Raw genomic sequence first — 13,764 nt, forward strand, 5'->3', positions numbered from 1 at the left:
GCGGACATCGCTGGATCCAGGGGACAAGGTGAGTAACTCTCCCTGTGTCCTCCCCTGCATCGAGCGATGCGATCCCGAGTCTGGCTCGGGGTTACCGCTTATGTAATTAAAATCCCAACCCGAGCCAGACTCGGGATTACCGCTAGGGAGGTTAATGGTCTGGAGTGAAGAAAAAATTCAGCACTTCCAGGTATGGAGTATATAAGTAGAATAGTTCAACTCTAGTGGGGTATAGGAAACCCTCTGGTGGGACTTAGAAGGGCAAAAACTCCACTTTAGAATAAACCAATTGAATATATAAAAAAATTATTGTAATATTACAAAATGTAAAATAGGACACAGAATTGACTATGTCAAGCAAAATAAAATTGGTGAACAGAGTGATACCCAACACGTTTCAAGGTCTTGCATATTTCCTCTTCATGAGCGGCAAGTAGAGGTATCTATGATATTTACAGTTTATATAGCAAAAAAAATACAATAAGTAAAAAATATATAAACGCGTGTAATTGTACAAAAATATATATATACGTAGATAACCAATCATTAAATAAAGCCAGTATTTACTGACTATGTACAAGCAGGTATCTCGTTACAAAAAGAATATTAAAAATAAGGAAATAATGGCTCTGCTGGCCCTGAATCATCCAGGAAGACTGGAGAAAAGAGTGGCCACTATACTGACGATCAAAAGGGGGAGCAGGGCAGAAGGGCCCAACCCTGACCCCTTGGTGTGGGTTCCTCTGAGGGTTGGGCCCTCTTGCCCTGTCCCCCCTTTTGGTCGCCAGTGAGGTGGCTGCCTCCCTTTTGTACAATTACTGGCATACCCCGCTTTTAAGTACACAATGGGGTTTATTTACTAAAGCTGGAAAGCGCAAAACCAGTGAGCTTCTAACCCCAGCTTGTTCAGTTACGCTTTGGTAATAAAACCTGGAAACTCATTGGTTTCTATGCAGAAGTGAGCCTGATTTTGCACTTTCAAGTTTTAGTAAATAAACCCCATTGTGTACTTAAAAGTGGGGTATGCCTGTACATGCATTTATATTTTTTTACTTATTGTTTTTTCTTTGCTCTATAAACTGTAGATATCATAGATACCTCCACCACTTGTCCCTGATGAAGAGAAAAAACGCTTGACTTTGAAACGCATTGGGTATCGCTCTGTTCACCAATACAAGAGTGATTCTAAACAGTGGTTCTGATTTCATGAGTACTTTGCTACACATTATTTATGTATTTGTCTAATTGTATTTTGTTTGACATAGTCAATTCTGTGTCTTATTTTACATTTTGTAATATTACAATAATTTTTTTATATATTCAGTTGGTTTACACCTAATTGGAGTTTTTTCTCTTCAAAGTCCCACCAGAGGGTTTCCTTTTGTTTTGTGGTCCAGGTATAGAGGAGCAAGTTACTCACTTCCCTTCCTCTCATGTGACGAGACTGTTACTTGGCTCAGCACTGTGACATAAGTGTTGATTTACCTAAAGGCAAATAGACTTTACGCTGTGCAAAGTGCAGTTGCAACCTGTAAGTGCAGTTGCTCCAGAGCTTAGTAAATGAGGTAATGCTTCACTTCGCAAAGAGTACCTAATCATGTGTAAGGAAAAAAAAAAAAAAAAAATTCTGCTTGTACATTTTTGGATGATGGAAGTCAGCAGAGCTTCTGCTCATGTACTAAGCTCTAGAGCAACTGCTCTTGCACAGTCTATTTGCCTTTAGTAAATCAACCTCGTAGGGTCAAAAACAAAGTATAACTAAAGGCAACTTTAATTTGAGCCCTTGTACACACGGTCGGTTATTCCGACGGAAACTGTCCGATAGGACCATGTTGTCGGATAATCTGGCCGTGTACGGGCTCCATCGGACTGTTTCCGTCGGAATATCTGACCGACAAAGTTTTAGCCCTTGTACACACGGTCGGAGATTTCCACAACCAAATCCGTCGGATTTTGCCCATCGGATTTTGTCCGTCGAGTATTGTCTGAAACTGTTGCATACACACGGTCGGACAAAGTTGGCGAAAAATCCGATCTTTCAGAACGTGATGACGTAATTTCGTTACGATGGGACTACATTCAGGCTAGTAGCCAATAGCTTTGATGTAGGAATTTGATCTGAGCATGCGTGGCACTTGGTCCGATCAAAATTCTCTACACATGTTTGGAGTAAGTCCGATCGGCCCAGTTGATCGGGAAATATTTCCAACATGTTGGAAAATTGGGTCCGATGGATATTCCGACGGAATCAGTCCGATGCATACCACACACAGTCGGATTATCCGACAACACGGTCCGATAGGACACATTCCAACGGATTCTCCGACCGTGTGTACAAGGGCTTAGAGCTGGGCTATAAAATTTTCCTATCGTTAGTAGAGAATTCCGATTAGACAAAGTTCCATGTATGCTCAGATCAAATTACAAGACCAAAGCTATTGGCTACTAGCCTGAACGTAGTCCCGTCGTAAGGAAATAACGTCATCACGTTCAGAACGATTGGATTTTCCGACAACTTTGTCCGACCGTGTGTATGCAACACCAGTTTTGGACAAAATTTTGTTGTCGGAATGTCTGACCGTGTGTACAAGGGCTTAGAATGATGTGGAATTAGAACACCTAACAAGCTTTATTGCTGTTTGTGTCCCCGTTAGGGAGATTCACCCTAACCCTATTTTTTCTGTTTACAGTTATCACTGAGAATGAAAGTGAAAGAAAATCCCAGATTTTGGGTTGTTACCAGAACAGGAATAGAGGGGAAACTAAATGGGTACATTAGTTCTGGTGACCCTGGTGACAAACAAGCATCTACTTGCTTTGGGGAGATATCTTCTCACCTGTTATGGCTAGGGGGCTGAACGTCTAGGGAAATTTCCCCAACAAGACACAGGTGGCAAAATAAAAAAGGACAGTGATTATAACCCTCCCTTGCTCTATCCACAATGAAAACATTTTATTTACCTTTAGTTCTACTTTAAATATGACCTATTTTCCATTCTGCTATCAGCCAAATAAAGTGGTGAGGGTGCAAAAAATGTTTGTGCTGCTGGAGACCTAAGCATACCTCTTAGCCCTTGTACACACAGTCGGAGAATCCGTCGGAATGTGTCCTATTGGACCGTGTTGTCGGATAATCAGACTGTGTGTGGTATGCATCGGACTGATTCCGTCGGAATATCCGTCGGACCCAATTTTCCAACTTGTTGGAAATATTTTCCAACCAACTGGTTCGATAGGACATACTCCGATCATGTGTACAGAATTTTGATCGGACCAAGTGTCACGCATGCTCAGATCAAATTCCTACATCAAAGCTATTGGCTACTAGCCTGAATGTAGTCCCATCGTAACGAAATTACGTCATCACGTTCTGAATGATCGGATTTTTCGACAACTTAGTCCGACCGTGTGTATGCAACAGTTTCGGACAAGATCCGACGGACAGAATCCGACGGACAAAATCCAACGGATTTGGTTGTCGAAACATACGACCGTGTGTACAAGGGCTTACCTTTCTCTAAATGGGTAAGGCACATGGTTTGCTTTATGCTATGGCTAGCATTAGCTTCTACCAGCAAGTATGTAAAGATGGTCTATCCAACTTACCTCCTGGGCTTAGGTGTGGGTATTGAATCAGAGAGACATGGAGACAAAAGTTTTCCTACACCTTAATGAAAAGGGTCATTCTTTAAGGAAGGTGGGGGGCACATTTTGGAGAGAGAGTAGGACAACTGGTTCACAAGAAACTTGAAAGAGCCATCTATGACAAAGTGGAACAACCATTCCTGAGCAGGGGTTGGGGTTTTCAACACCATCTGCCAATTACATATAATTTAATTTTAACTTCTCTGGCAATTTGGAAACAATTCACACCTTCAACCATGCAAATTGAAACATTATCAATGATGCAGCCTTCCTGACACCAAAGATGGCATCAGGTAACTACAACAGGATAAATTTCACACATCCCATCCTGTTCTTCTAGAATCAACATCTGCCTTGATACATTCCATGGTGATTAAATTAAGGTGACTGTGTGCTGCCTGTGTGGATTGGATATGCTATGAAACGTCTTCAACATTACAGAACACATCCAGTTGATTGTGACTAACTAGTGGTAGATATAGCACAACCTAGATAAATGAGAATCTTCATGGACACACAAGCACCTCCTACTAGTATTGGGAATTCCTTTTTTCTGGCTGTAAGCTGGGTCTGGAGTTATGCTTTGTGTTTTGGATATCTTGATTAAGTACTTCCTGCTCACCGGCCGTCAAATGACAGCTGGACAGTGCGGCTCTTGTTCTGGGTGGACGTCTTATGACGGCCCTCCAGAACAACCATTCTCCTGCACCCCGGGGGATGCACATCGTGGCGGCCGCGCCATATTGCTAGGACACGGCACAACCCCGATCTGTGTAAAGAGCCATGGCTCTTTCACCATGTGATCGGCTGTGTCCAATCACAGCTGGTTACATGTAAACATGGAGATGCCGGTAATCGGCTCTCCTTGCTTCACACTGACAGAGTGTGAGAAGAGGAGAGATGATCAGCGGCATCTCCTCACAGAGGACATCTAGGTATGTAACCAGGGCACCGATCATCAGTGCCCTGATTACAATTAAGTGCCACTAGAGCCAAAAATGTGTGCCCACCACTGCCAGCAATCAGTGCCCACAATTGTCACCAATCTGTGCCCACAAGTGCCAGCAATCAGTGGCCATCAGTGATGCCAGTCAGTGCTGGCTATCAGTGCTGCCCATCAATGCCCATCACTGGTGCCCATCAATGCTCATCACTGCTGCCCAATGCCCATCAGTGCCGCCCATTAGTTCCGCCTATTCATGCCTCCGATCTGTGCCCACCAGTGCTGCCTGTGCCCACCAGCGTCGCCTGTCTGTGCCCAGTGCCACCCATCAGTGCTGCCTATCAGTGCTCATCAGTGCCACATATCAGTGCCTCCTATCAGTGCCCATAAGTACAGCATATTCGTGCCTCCTCATCAGTGCCACCTAATCAGTGCCCATAAGTGCCGCCTCATCAGTGCCCATACGTTTCAACTCATCAGTGCCCATCAGTGCTTTCTCATCAGTGCCCATCAGTGAAGGAGAAAAATTACTTATTTAAAAAATTTACTGACAGAAACTAACAAAAGCTTTTTTTTTTCAAAATGTTTGGTCTTTTTTTTTATTTTTGGAAAAAATAAAAAAAAACTGGAGTGATTAAATACCACCAAAAGAAAGCTCTATTTGTGTTAATAAAATAATGAAAATTGTACATGGGTACAGTGTAGCATGACCGTGAAATTGTCATTCAAAGTGTGACAGCACTGAAAGCTGAAAAATGGCTTGGGCAGGACGGGAGTGTAAGTGCCCGGTATTGAGATGGTTACATCTCTCTTTTATCGCTCCCTTAACCTCCCTGGCGGTATGATTATTTCAGATTTTAGGTGCTGAAAGTGGTACAATTATTTTGCATGGAATTTGGCGTTTTATATTGTAGGCCTGTAATTCTTAGGAATAACTCATTTAAATCTGTCCAAACCAGAGTCTAGCAGACATCCCGGGTATGATAAAGTTTGAAAAATGAAATCATAAATTATAATATAATAAATAACTATAAATAATTATACCAAATAATAATATAATAATAATTAAAAATATTCAATAATGTAATTAAATCAAAAACACAGAAATTTGCTCAGTTGCAGAATATTCACTGTCATTACTTTTCAGTATTTGATGACGAATCTCCCCACAAATCGCTATCGCTCAATTCTGCGAGTGATTCCAATTTATTATCGCTGTTTTCTAGATGCTCTAAAATAATTTTTGATGTAAAGGGACAGTTTTGGTTGCTATGGACAATCTCCAGTTTCCAGGCATAAAGAACAGTTTTTATAATATAAAACTGCATGCAGGACACTGGACAGAACACTAGGGACAAAGGGGATGTGACATAATTACATACAGCAATGTAATCTGTAAGATTACATTATAGTGTATGCATACTGTGTCTTTCACTTTTAGAATTTAGCGGCATTCTCTGTCCACAACGCTCGCAGGGAACGGAGATCGGCTCCATGATAGATCGAGTGGAGCACGGCTCGCTCGCACAGCGCGGGGACATCGCTGGATCCAGGGGACAAGGTAAGTAAGCTCTCCCTAGATTCAGCGATGCGGTCCCGAGTCTGGCTCGGGGTTACCGCTTTTGGTATAAAATTTCCACCCCGAGCCAGACTCGGGAATACCGCCAGGGGGTTTAATGTCTGTCAGTCTTTCTCTTTCTCTCTCTCTTTCTTTCCTCTCAGGTTTAAAGCTGTACTCCGGATGGATATAAAGGACACAAATTATTGCAGCACTGTATTTATTAACCACTTTCGGACCGCCTGGCCACATTATACTGTGGATGGGCAGCTCCTACAGGCACAGCGGCATACCTGTATGTTGCTACCCTCTTCCAGGTACAGGGCATGCACGTTCCCCACCCCCTGCCGACTGCTGCTGTGATTAGACACAGCAGGATTTTGTCAGCCGTTTCTGGACAATGATTCATGGCCCAGAGCCCTCTGTCAACAAACTACACAGGGATCTGTACAGAAGGAACGAAGAAAAGCAGGGAGAAGAAACAAATAGTTTTTTTTTTTGTAAAGAGCAGCACATAAGACACACATTAACACTTGTTAGGCACACACTTAATGGCTTATTACCCAGAATTGTTAACCCCTTTCGAGCCAGTGTCATTAGTACAGTGACAGTGCATATTTTTAGCACTGATTACTGTATTAGTGTCAATGGTGATGTCAGTGTCAGTTAGTTATTGTACCTCCCACCTAGTGTCAGTGTCAGCTTGCCTGCTGCACTATTTTAGTCCCACTGTAAGTTGTTGATCACTGCCATTGCTACTATAGAAAAAAAATACAAATTTCAAGTTACTGTAAATACCATAGTTTGTAGACGCTATAACTTTCACACAATATGTACTTATTAGGATTTTATTTGACCAAAGACATGTAACAGAATTTTGTATAAATTTATGATGGAATGTTTATTTATTTATTTATTTTATTGCTGGGTATGTTTTATAGCAAAAAGTAAAAAATATTGTTCTAGATTTTTAGTATTTTTTTTATATAGTACAGAATTAAAAACCCAAATATCACCAAAAGAAAGCTGTATTTGTTTGAAAAAAATGACATGAATCTCATTTATGTACAGCTTTGTGTGACCGTGCAATCACCAGTTAAATAGGGCCCTGCTAAGTAGCAAAAAATAGCCTGGTCATGAAGGGGGTAAAATCTTCCCGGGCTCACGTATATTCATCTCATGCAATCCCCCAAACAGCAGAGCTCAGTAGAGCTGGGAGAAGGAGCAGCAGCAAAAGGAGAAAATCAGTTGTATTACAGTGCAAGGAGCATGCTGATAGGAGATGAAAGCAGAGTGACAGAGAAATTAGTTACATCTTCCTTCACTGTGCAGTCACAAGCTGAGGGTGTGGAGGAGAATTGTGTTACTGAGCTCCAGAAGAGATATCATGCCCTGCCAGACAGGGCTGTATGGTGTGGCAAAGCTGTGTAAATCCTAACTGGATGGACAGAAATACAAATCCTTAGGCAGGTAAAACATCTCCCTTATACACTCACTGACCAAATTATTAGGTACACCTCGCTAGTACTGGGTTGGACCCGCTTTTGCCTTCAGAACAGCCTCTATTGGATTGAGATCCGGTGAGTGTGGAGGCCAATGGAGTACAGTGACCTCATTGTCCAGTGGTGAGATGATTGGAGCTTTGTGACATGGTGCATTATCCTGCTGAAGGAGCCATCAGAAGATGGGGACACTGTAGTCCAAAAGGGATGGACATGGTCAGCAACAATACTCAGGTAGGCCGTGGAGTTTAAATAATGCTCAGCTGGTACTAAGGGCCCAAATGTGCCAAGAAAATATCCCTCCACACCATTACACCACCAGCCTGACCATTAATACAAGGCAGTGTGGATCCAGGCTTTCATCCTGTTTATGCCAAATTCTGACCCTACCATCTGAATGTCACAGACATCAGGACTCATCAGACCAGGCAACGTTTTTCCAATCTTCTATTGTCCAATTTTGGTGAGTCTGAAGTTTCCAGTTTCCTGTTCTCAGCTGACAGGAGTGGCACCCAGTGTGGTCTTCTGCTACTGTAGCCCATCTGCCTTAAGGTTCGATGTGTTGTGCATTCGGAGATGGTATTCTGCTCACGTTGATTGCAACAAGTAGTTATTTGAGTTACTATTGCCTTTCTATCAGCTCGAACCAGTCTGCCCATTCTCCTCTGACCTCTCACATCAACAAGGCATTTTCATCCACACAACTTCTGCTCACTGAATATTTTCTCTTTTTCGGACCATTCTCTGTAAACCCGAGAGATGGTTGTGCATGAAAATCCCAGTGGATCAGCAGTTTTTGAATTACTCAGACCACCAACGAATGCAATTTTCAAGGTCATTTTAATCCCCTTTCTTCCCCATTCTGATGCTCAGTTTGAACTTCAGCAAGTCGCCTTCACCACGTCTAGATGCTTAAATGCATTGAGTTGCTGCCATGTGATTGGCTGATTAATAATTTGTGTTACCAAGAAATTGAACAGGTGTACCTAATAAAGTGGTCAGTGAGTGTATGTATTCCATCTATGTATTTATGATTTGCATGGCGTTCAGTTTTAGGCTAGGTTCACACCGCTGCGGGTGAGAGATCCGGATGTGATTCGCACCGCACTGCAGTGCAAATCACATCCGATCTGTCTGTGCGATGCGAGTTCAGCCATACAGATAGTATGGCTGAATTCGCATCGCACCCGCCCCAAACTCGCACATGACCCTTTTTTTGGTCCGCAGCAGAATCGGATCGCATGGGTGTTCACACCATGCGATCCGATTCCTGTCCGAGTTTGCAGATCGCACTGCGATATGCGGACTGGTCTGGGGGTGTCATTAAGATTTCATTGACACTCCCAGCAGTCCGCATAGGGCAGTGTGAACTGCCGGCGGGAGGCATGCGATGCAGAAAAACGCAGCGGATTCGCGGCGTTCCCGCATCGCTATGGTGTGAACCCAGCCTTAATCTGTAAAATTAACAAAAGGTAGGAAAGTAAACAGTGTCCTTCATATACAACCACAACAAGATGAGAAGTTTTCCCTAAGATCTCCAGGAACAAGAAGTTAAAGCGTAGGTCCACCCTAAAATGGACCTTCCGCTCATCGGATTCCTCCCCCCCTCCGGCGCCACGATTGGCACCTTTCAGGGGGGAGGGGGGTGCAGTTACCTGGATAATCCAGGTAACTGCACCCACTTCCGGGCTAGCTCTCTGTGGAAAGGGGCGTACATTACGCCCCTTTCCGTAAGTGCCCGCCCCCTTCCGCAAGTGCCCCGCTGCCTGCTGGGAAACACACAGATCCCAGAGGCAGCGGGGACCGTCCTCATTGCGCAGCGCGGCTCGCGCATGCACAGTAGGGAACCCGGAAATGAAGCCGAAAGGCTCCATTTCCTGATTCCCATACCCAAGATGGCGGCGGCAGCACTCGAGTGTCGATCTAGAGATCGGCTTCAGGTGCCGACATCGCGGGCGCGCTGGACAGGTAAGTGTCACTATTTTAAAAGTCAGCAGCTGCAGTATTTGTAGCTGCTGACTTTAAAAAAAAAAAAAAAAAAACGCGGAGTCCCGACGGACTCCCGCTTTAAGTAAGTACCTAGAAATAGATAGGTGAAAGCTATTGGAATCTTAATGGCACTAATGATACACCAGGAAACCGGGGATAAAAGATTGATGTCCAAGCTGGCCAGCGGTGTTTGGATTGGGAGACCATCACATGAATGTGGACACACTGCATCATCTACATACTCTCCTGGTCAACCAATCTTGAGGATGGGTGTCTTTATTGAATGGTCAGTTAACCTAAAACCGGTATGTCCAATGATGGTGAATACTGGACATCTAAACCACCTCATAAATCTTATATCTCTTCAGGATTCTACTCTATTTCTGTGCTTCCCACGTCTTTGAACTTGGTGTGGACATTATGAGGAGCTCCCACCATCTCTACTTGATTTAATATTTAACATTATATTTTAAAAGGCAACAGGAGGAGCTTGAACTTGAAAATGGGGGCAGAAACACCAAAAGGTTCAGGATGGACAGGAATGTAGTTGGGAACCATAGTAAGGAGATCTTATTGGAGAAGTATCGAATATATATTCAAAGTCAGAAACTGAAAAGACCTTACAATTTCCACCTAAAGCTAAAATATACGTTTGGAATATTTGTGTCCCTTTCAGAAATCCTCTTGCAATGAATATAAGTTTACATCATTGGCTAGTCATAGACATCAGACATTGCTGACATTGCAAAATCCTGACCAAATCATCTCACAATGGCCCTTCTTCGGGTATTAAGATAAACAGTCTGCATGCAATAGTAACAGCTGTGTCACTACTAATATTAGTATTTAGATTACATTAGCGATGATGACTTTATCTATATCTCAGGAGGGTCAGTGCTGGGAATAGTAGACTATATTCATATCCCAATGCTCCAATATAAGTCCAATTTCCCAACTAGCACTGTGATTTTATACCGGTTTGGTCCCATCATGAAGATCTGCTCCACACAGTTTAGAATATCAGGACTAAAGGTCATTTTTCTCCTGAATTGAATGATCTCCTGTGTTCCTGTACTTTGAAAACATCTGGTATATGTGTATAGATATTTACATCACAAATACAAGGTCATGTACTGAAGACACTCAACGTTATCAACCTTTGCTATATTCAAGAACAAAAAAGGTGACATTTTTCAGAAGTCATTATTGTATCTAAACTCATTGGACCTTTTGGATTATAATATGAAAGATACTCTTCTAGCTGGCTTGCCCGCACTGTTCATTTATACTCATGTATAAGTGTGCCGTCCTCAGGATAACAAAACCCCAAATTAGTCGGTTGACATCATTTCATATCATTGGCTAGCCATAGACCTCTAACATTGCTAGGATGCGAAAGTCTGATCAGATCATCTCACAATGGCTTTTGGCCTTGCTTTAGCTATACACAGAAACCGGCTGGAGGCAATAGTAATAGCCGTACCACTACTAACATTAGTAATTACATTATATACATCTCAAGATGGTCACTGCTGGTGATAGTAGGCCACATTCATGTTACAATGCTCCAATATAAGTCAATTTTCCCAACTATCACTGTGATTTTGCTTCTTGTCTGGTCCTACCATGAAGATCAGCTCCTCATAGTTTGGAATACCAGAACCAAAGGTAATTTTTCCCATGAATTGTATGATCTCTTGTATTACTGTACTCTGAAAACATCCAGCTCATGTGTATAGATATTTACAGCACAAATACAAGGTCATGTAATGATGACACTCAATGTTATTAACGTTAGCCATTTTCAAGAAAGAATAAGCTATTAGGTGCCATTTCTCAGAAGTCTTTATTGTCTCTAATCACATTGGATCCTTCAGATTATAATATGAAAAAGACTCCTCTAGACGGCTTGCCTGTACTGTTTAGACACAATATTTACATCCTTTTTGGAGGAGTGTGCTGTCATAATGATAACAAAACCCCAAATGATTTGGTTAACATAATTTTACATCATTGGATAGCCATAGACATCAAATATTACTAGGATGCAAATGTCTGATCAGATCATCTCACAACGCTGTTTGGCCCTGCTTTGCAACTGAAATAACTGTGCCAATAATAAGATTAGTAATAACATTATCTACATCTACAGATGGTCAGTGCTGGGAATTGTAGGTTACATTCATACCACAATGGTCGAATATAAGTACATTTTTCCAGCTATCTCTGTGATTTTCCTGCTTGTCTGGTCCTACCATGAAAATCAGCTCCTCGTAGAATATCAGAACTTAAGGTAATTTTTTCCCATGAATTGTACGATCTCTTGTGTTCCTATAATTTAAAAAACATCTGGTATAGGTGTATAGATATTAACATCACCAATACAAGGTCATGTAATGACGGCACTCAATGTTATCAACCTTAGCCATTACCAAGAAAGAAAAGGTTATTACATGACCTTTCTCCAAAGTCTTCATTGTATGTAAACACATTGGGCCTTTCAGATTATAATATGAAAAAGACTCCTGTAGCCAACTTGCCTGCACTGTTTATACACAATACTTATATCCATTTGAAAGAGTGTGCCATCATCATGATAACAAAACCCCAAACTTGCTAGGATGTGAAAGGCTGATCAGATCATCTCAATGGCTTTTGGCCCTACTTTAACTATACACAGAGACAGGCTGCATGCAATAGTAATACCTGTGCCACTACTAACATTAGTAATGACATTATCTACATCTCAAGATGGTCAATGTTAGGAGTTGTAGGCTACTTTCCTACCACAATGCTCCAATATAAGTCCAATTTCCCAACTTTCAAGCCCCGTACACACTATCGTTTTTTCTGCCGAGTTTTTCCTTCAGATTTACCAAAACCATGTAGTGCAAGGGCCTGCCTGATTGCATACAAATTGAAACTCCTAAAGTTTGACCTTAATATTATATGGTTTTGGTAAATCTGAAGGAAAAACTCAGCAGAAAAACTGATAGTGTGTATGGGGCTTAACTGTGATTTTGCTACTTGTCTGGCCTTACCATGAAGATCAACTTCTCACAGTTTGGAACACAAGTAACTATAGGTAATTGTTTCCCATGAATTATATGATCTCTTGTATTCCTGTACTTTGAAAACATCCAGTGTATGTGTATAGATTAACAGGACAAATACAAGGTCATGCAAAGACAATATTCAACGTTATCAGCCTTGGCTATATTCAGGAAAGAGAAGGTTATTAGGTGGCATTGCTCAGAAGTCTTCATTTTATCTAAGCACATTGGACCTCTTAGGATTATAATATGAAAAAGACTCTTCTAGCCGCCTTGCCTGCACTGTTTAGACACAATATTTACGTCCATTTGAAGCAGTGTGCCGTCATCATGATAACAAAACCCCAAATTAGTTGGTTGAATTCTAAATATTGGAGCTATTTATTCAATGTGTCCACTCCTAAATTGCCTCCTTTTATTTCTCTCTTTTGTAATAGCAGGTCTCACTCATTAAAAAGCATCACTTAGCAGCCTCAAAGGGAGAGCGTTAATTACAGGGCCGCAAAATCATTAGCACAACTGCAGAGGAATCACCCAAAGGTAGACTGTGCAGAGACAGTAGACAATTAGAAGTTCAAGACATGCCTAACTGCTCTAGTCTACCTAGCCGGGTCACTCCATTATTCTAATCGAGCAACGAATATGTATAGGAGAAAATCCCAGTGGAGTCATCACAATGACGGCACAAAAATTCTTAACTGGTCATGGAGCCTATTGCCTACTATTGCCCACTGCCCAGTAGTAACACAAAGGGTCATATTTTGAAACAATGATATTTTTCACAGCCTACTTTTAAAAAAAAAATATGTACAGCTGAACTCTGGGAATTATTTTATCGCATACTTACAGTATGCTGTAAATAAGCGTATACAGTATTTTACCGGTGGAGGGCTGGAGGAGCTGTAAATTAATGATTTATAGGGCACTACTACAGCAATAACAGCAATCATCTGGGTCCCACTCATATTCTGTGCAAGCGGCTCCCCCTCTGCACACTGATTACAGGGGTTTGTTCACTCAGCAATGATGTCATGTTATGACTACCACTATAATACTATTAATTCTACATACTGT

This window comes from Lithobates pipiens, unplaced genomic scaffold (assembly GCF_037356315.1).
Source record: "Lithobates pipiens isolate NorthernLeopardFrog02 unplaced genomic scaffold, aLitPip1_a1.2 Scaffold_13, whole genome shotgun sequence".
Classification (NCBI taxonomy): domain Eukaryota; kingdom Metazoa; phylum Chordata; class Amphibia; order Anura; family Ranidae; genus Lithobates; species Lithobates pipiens.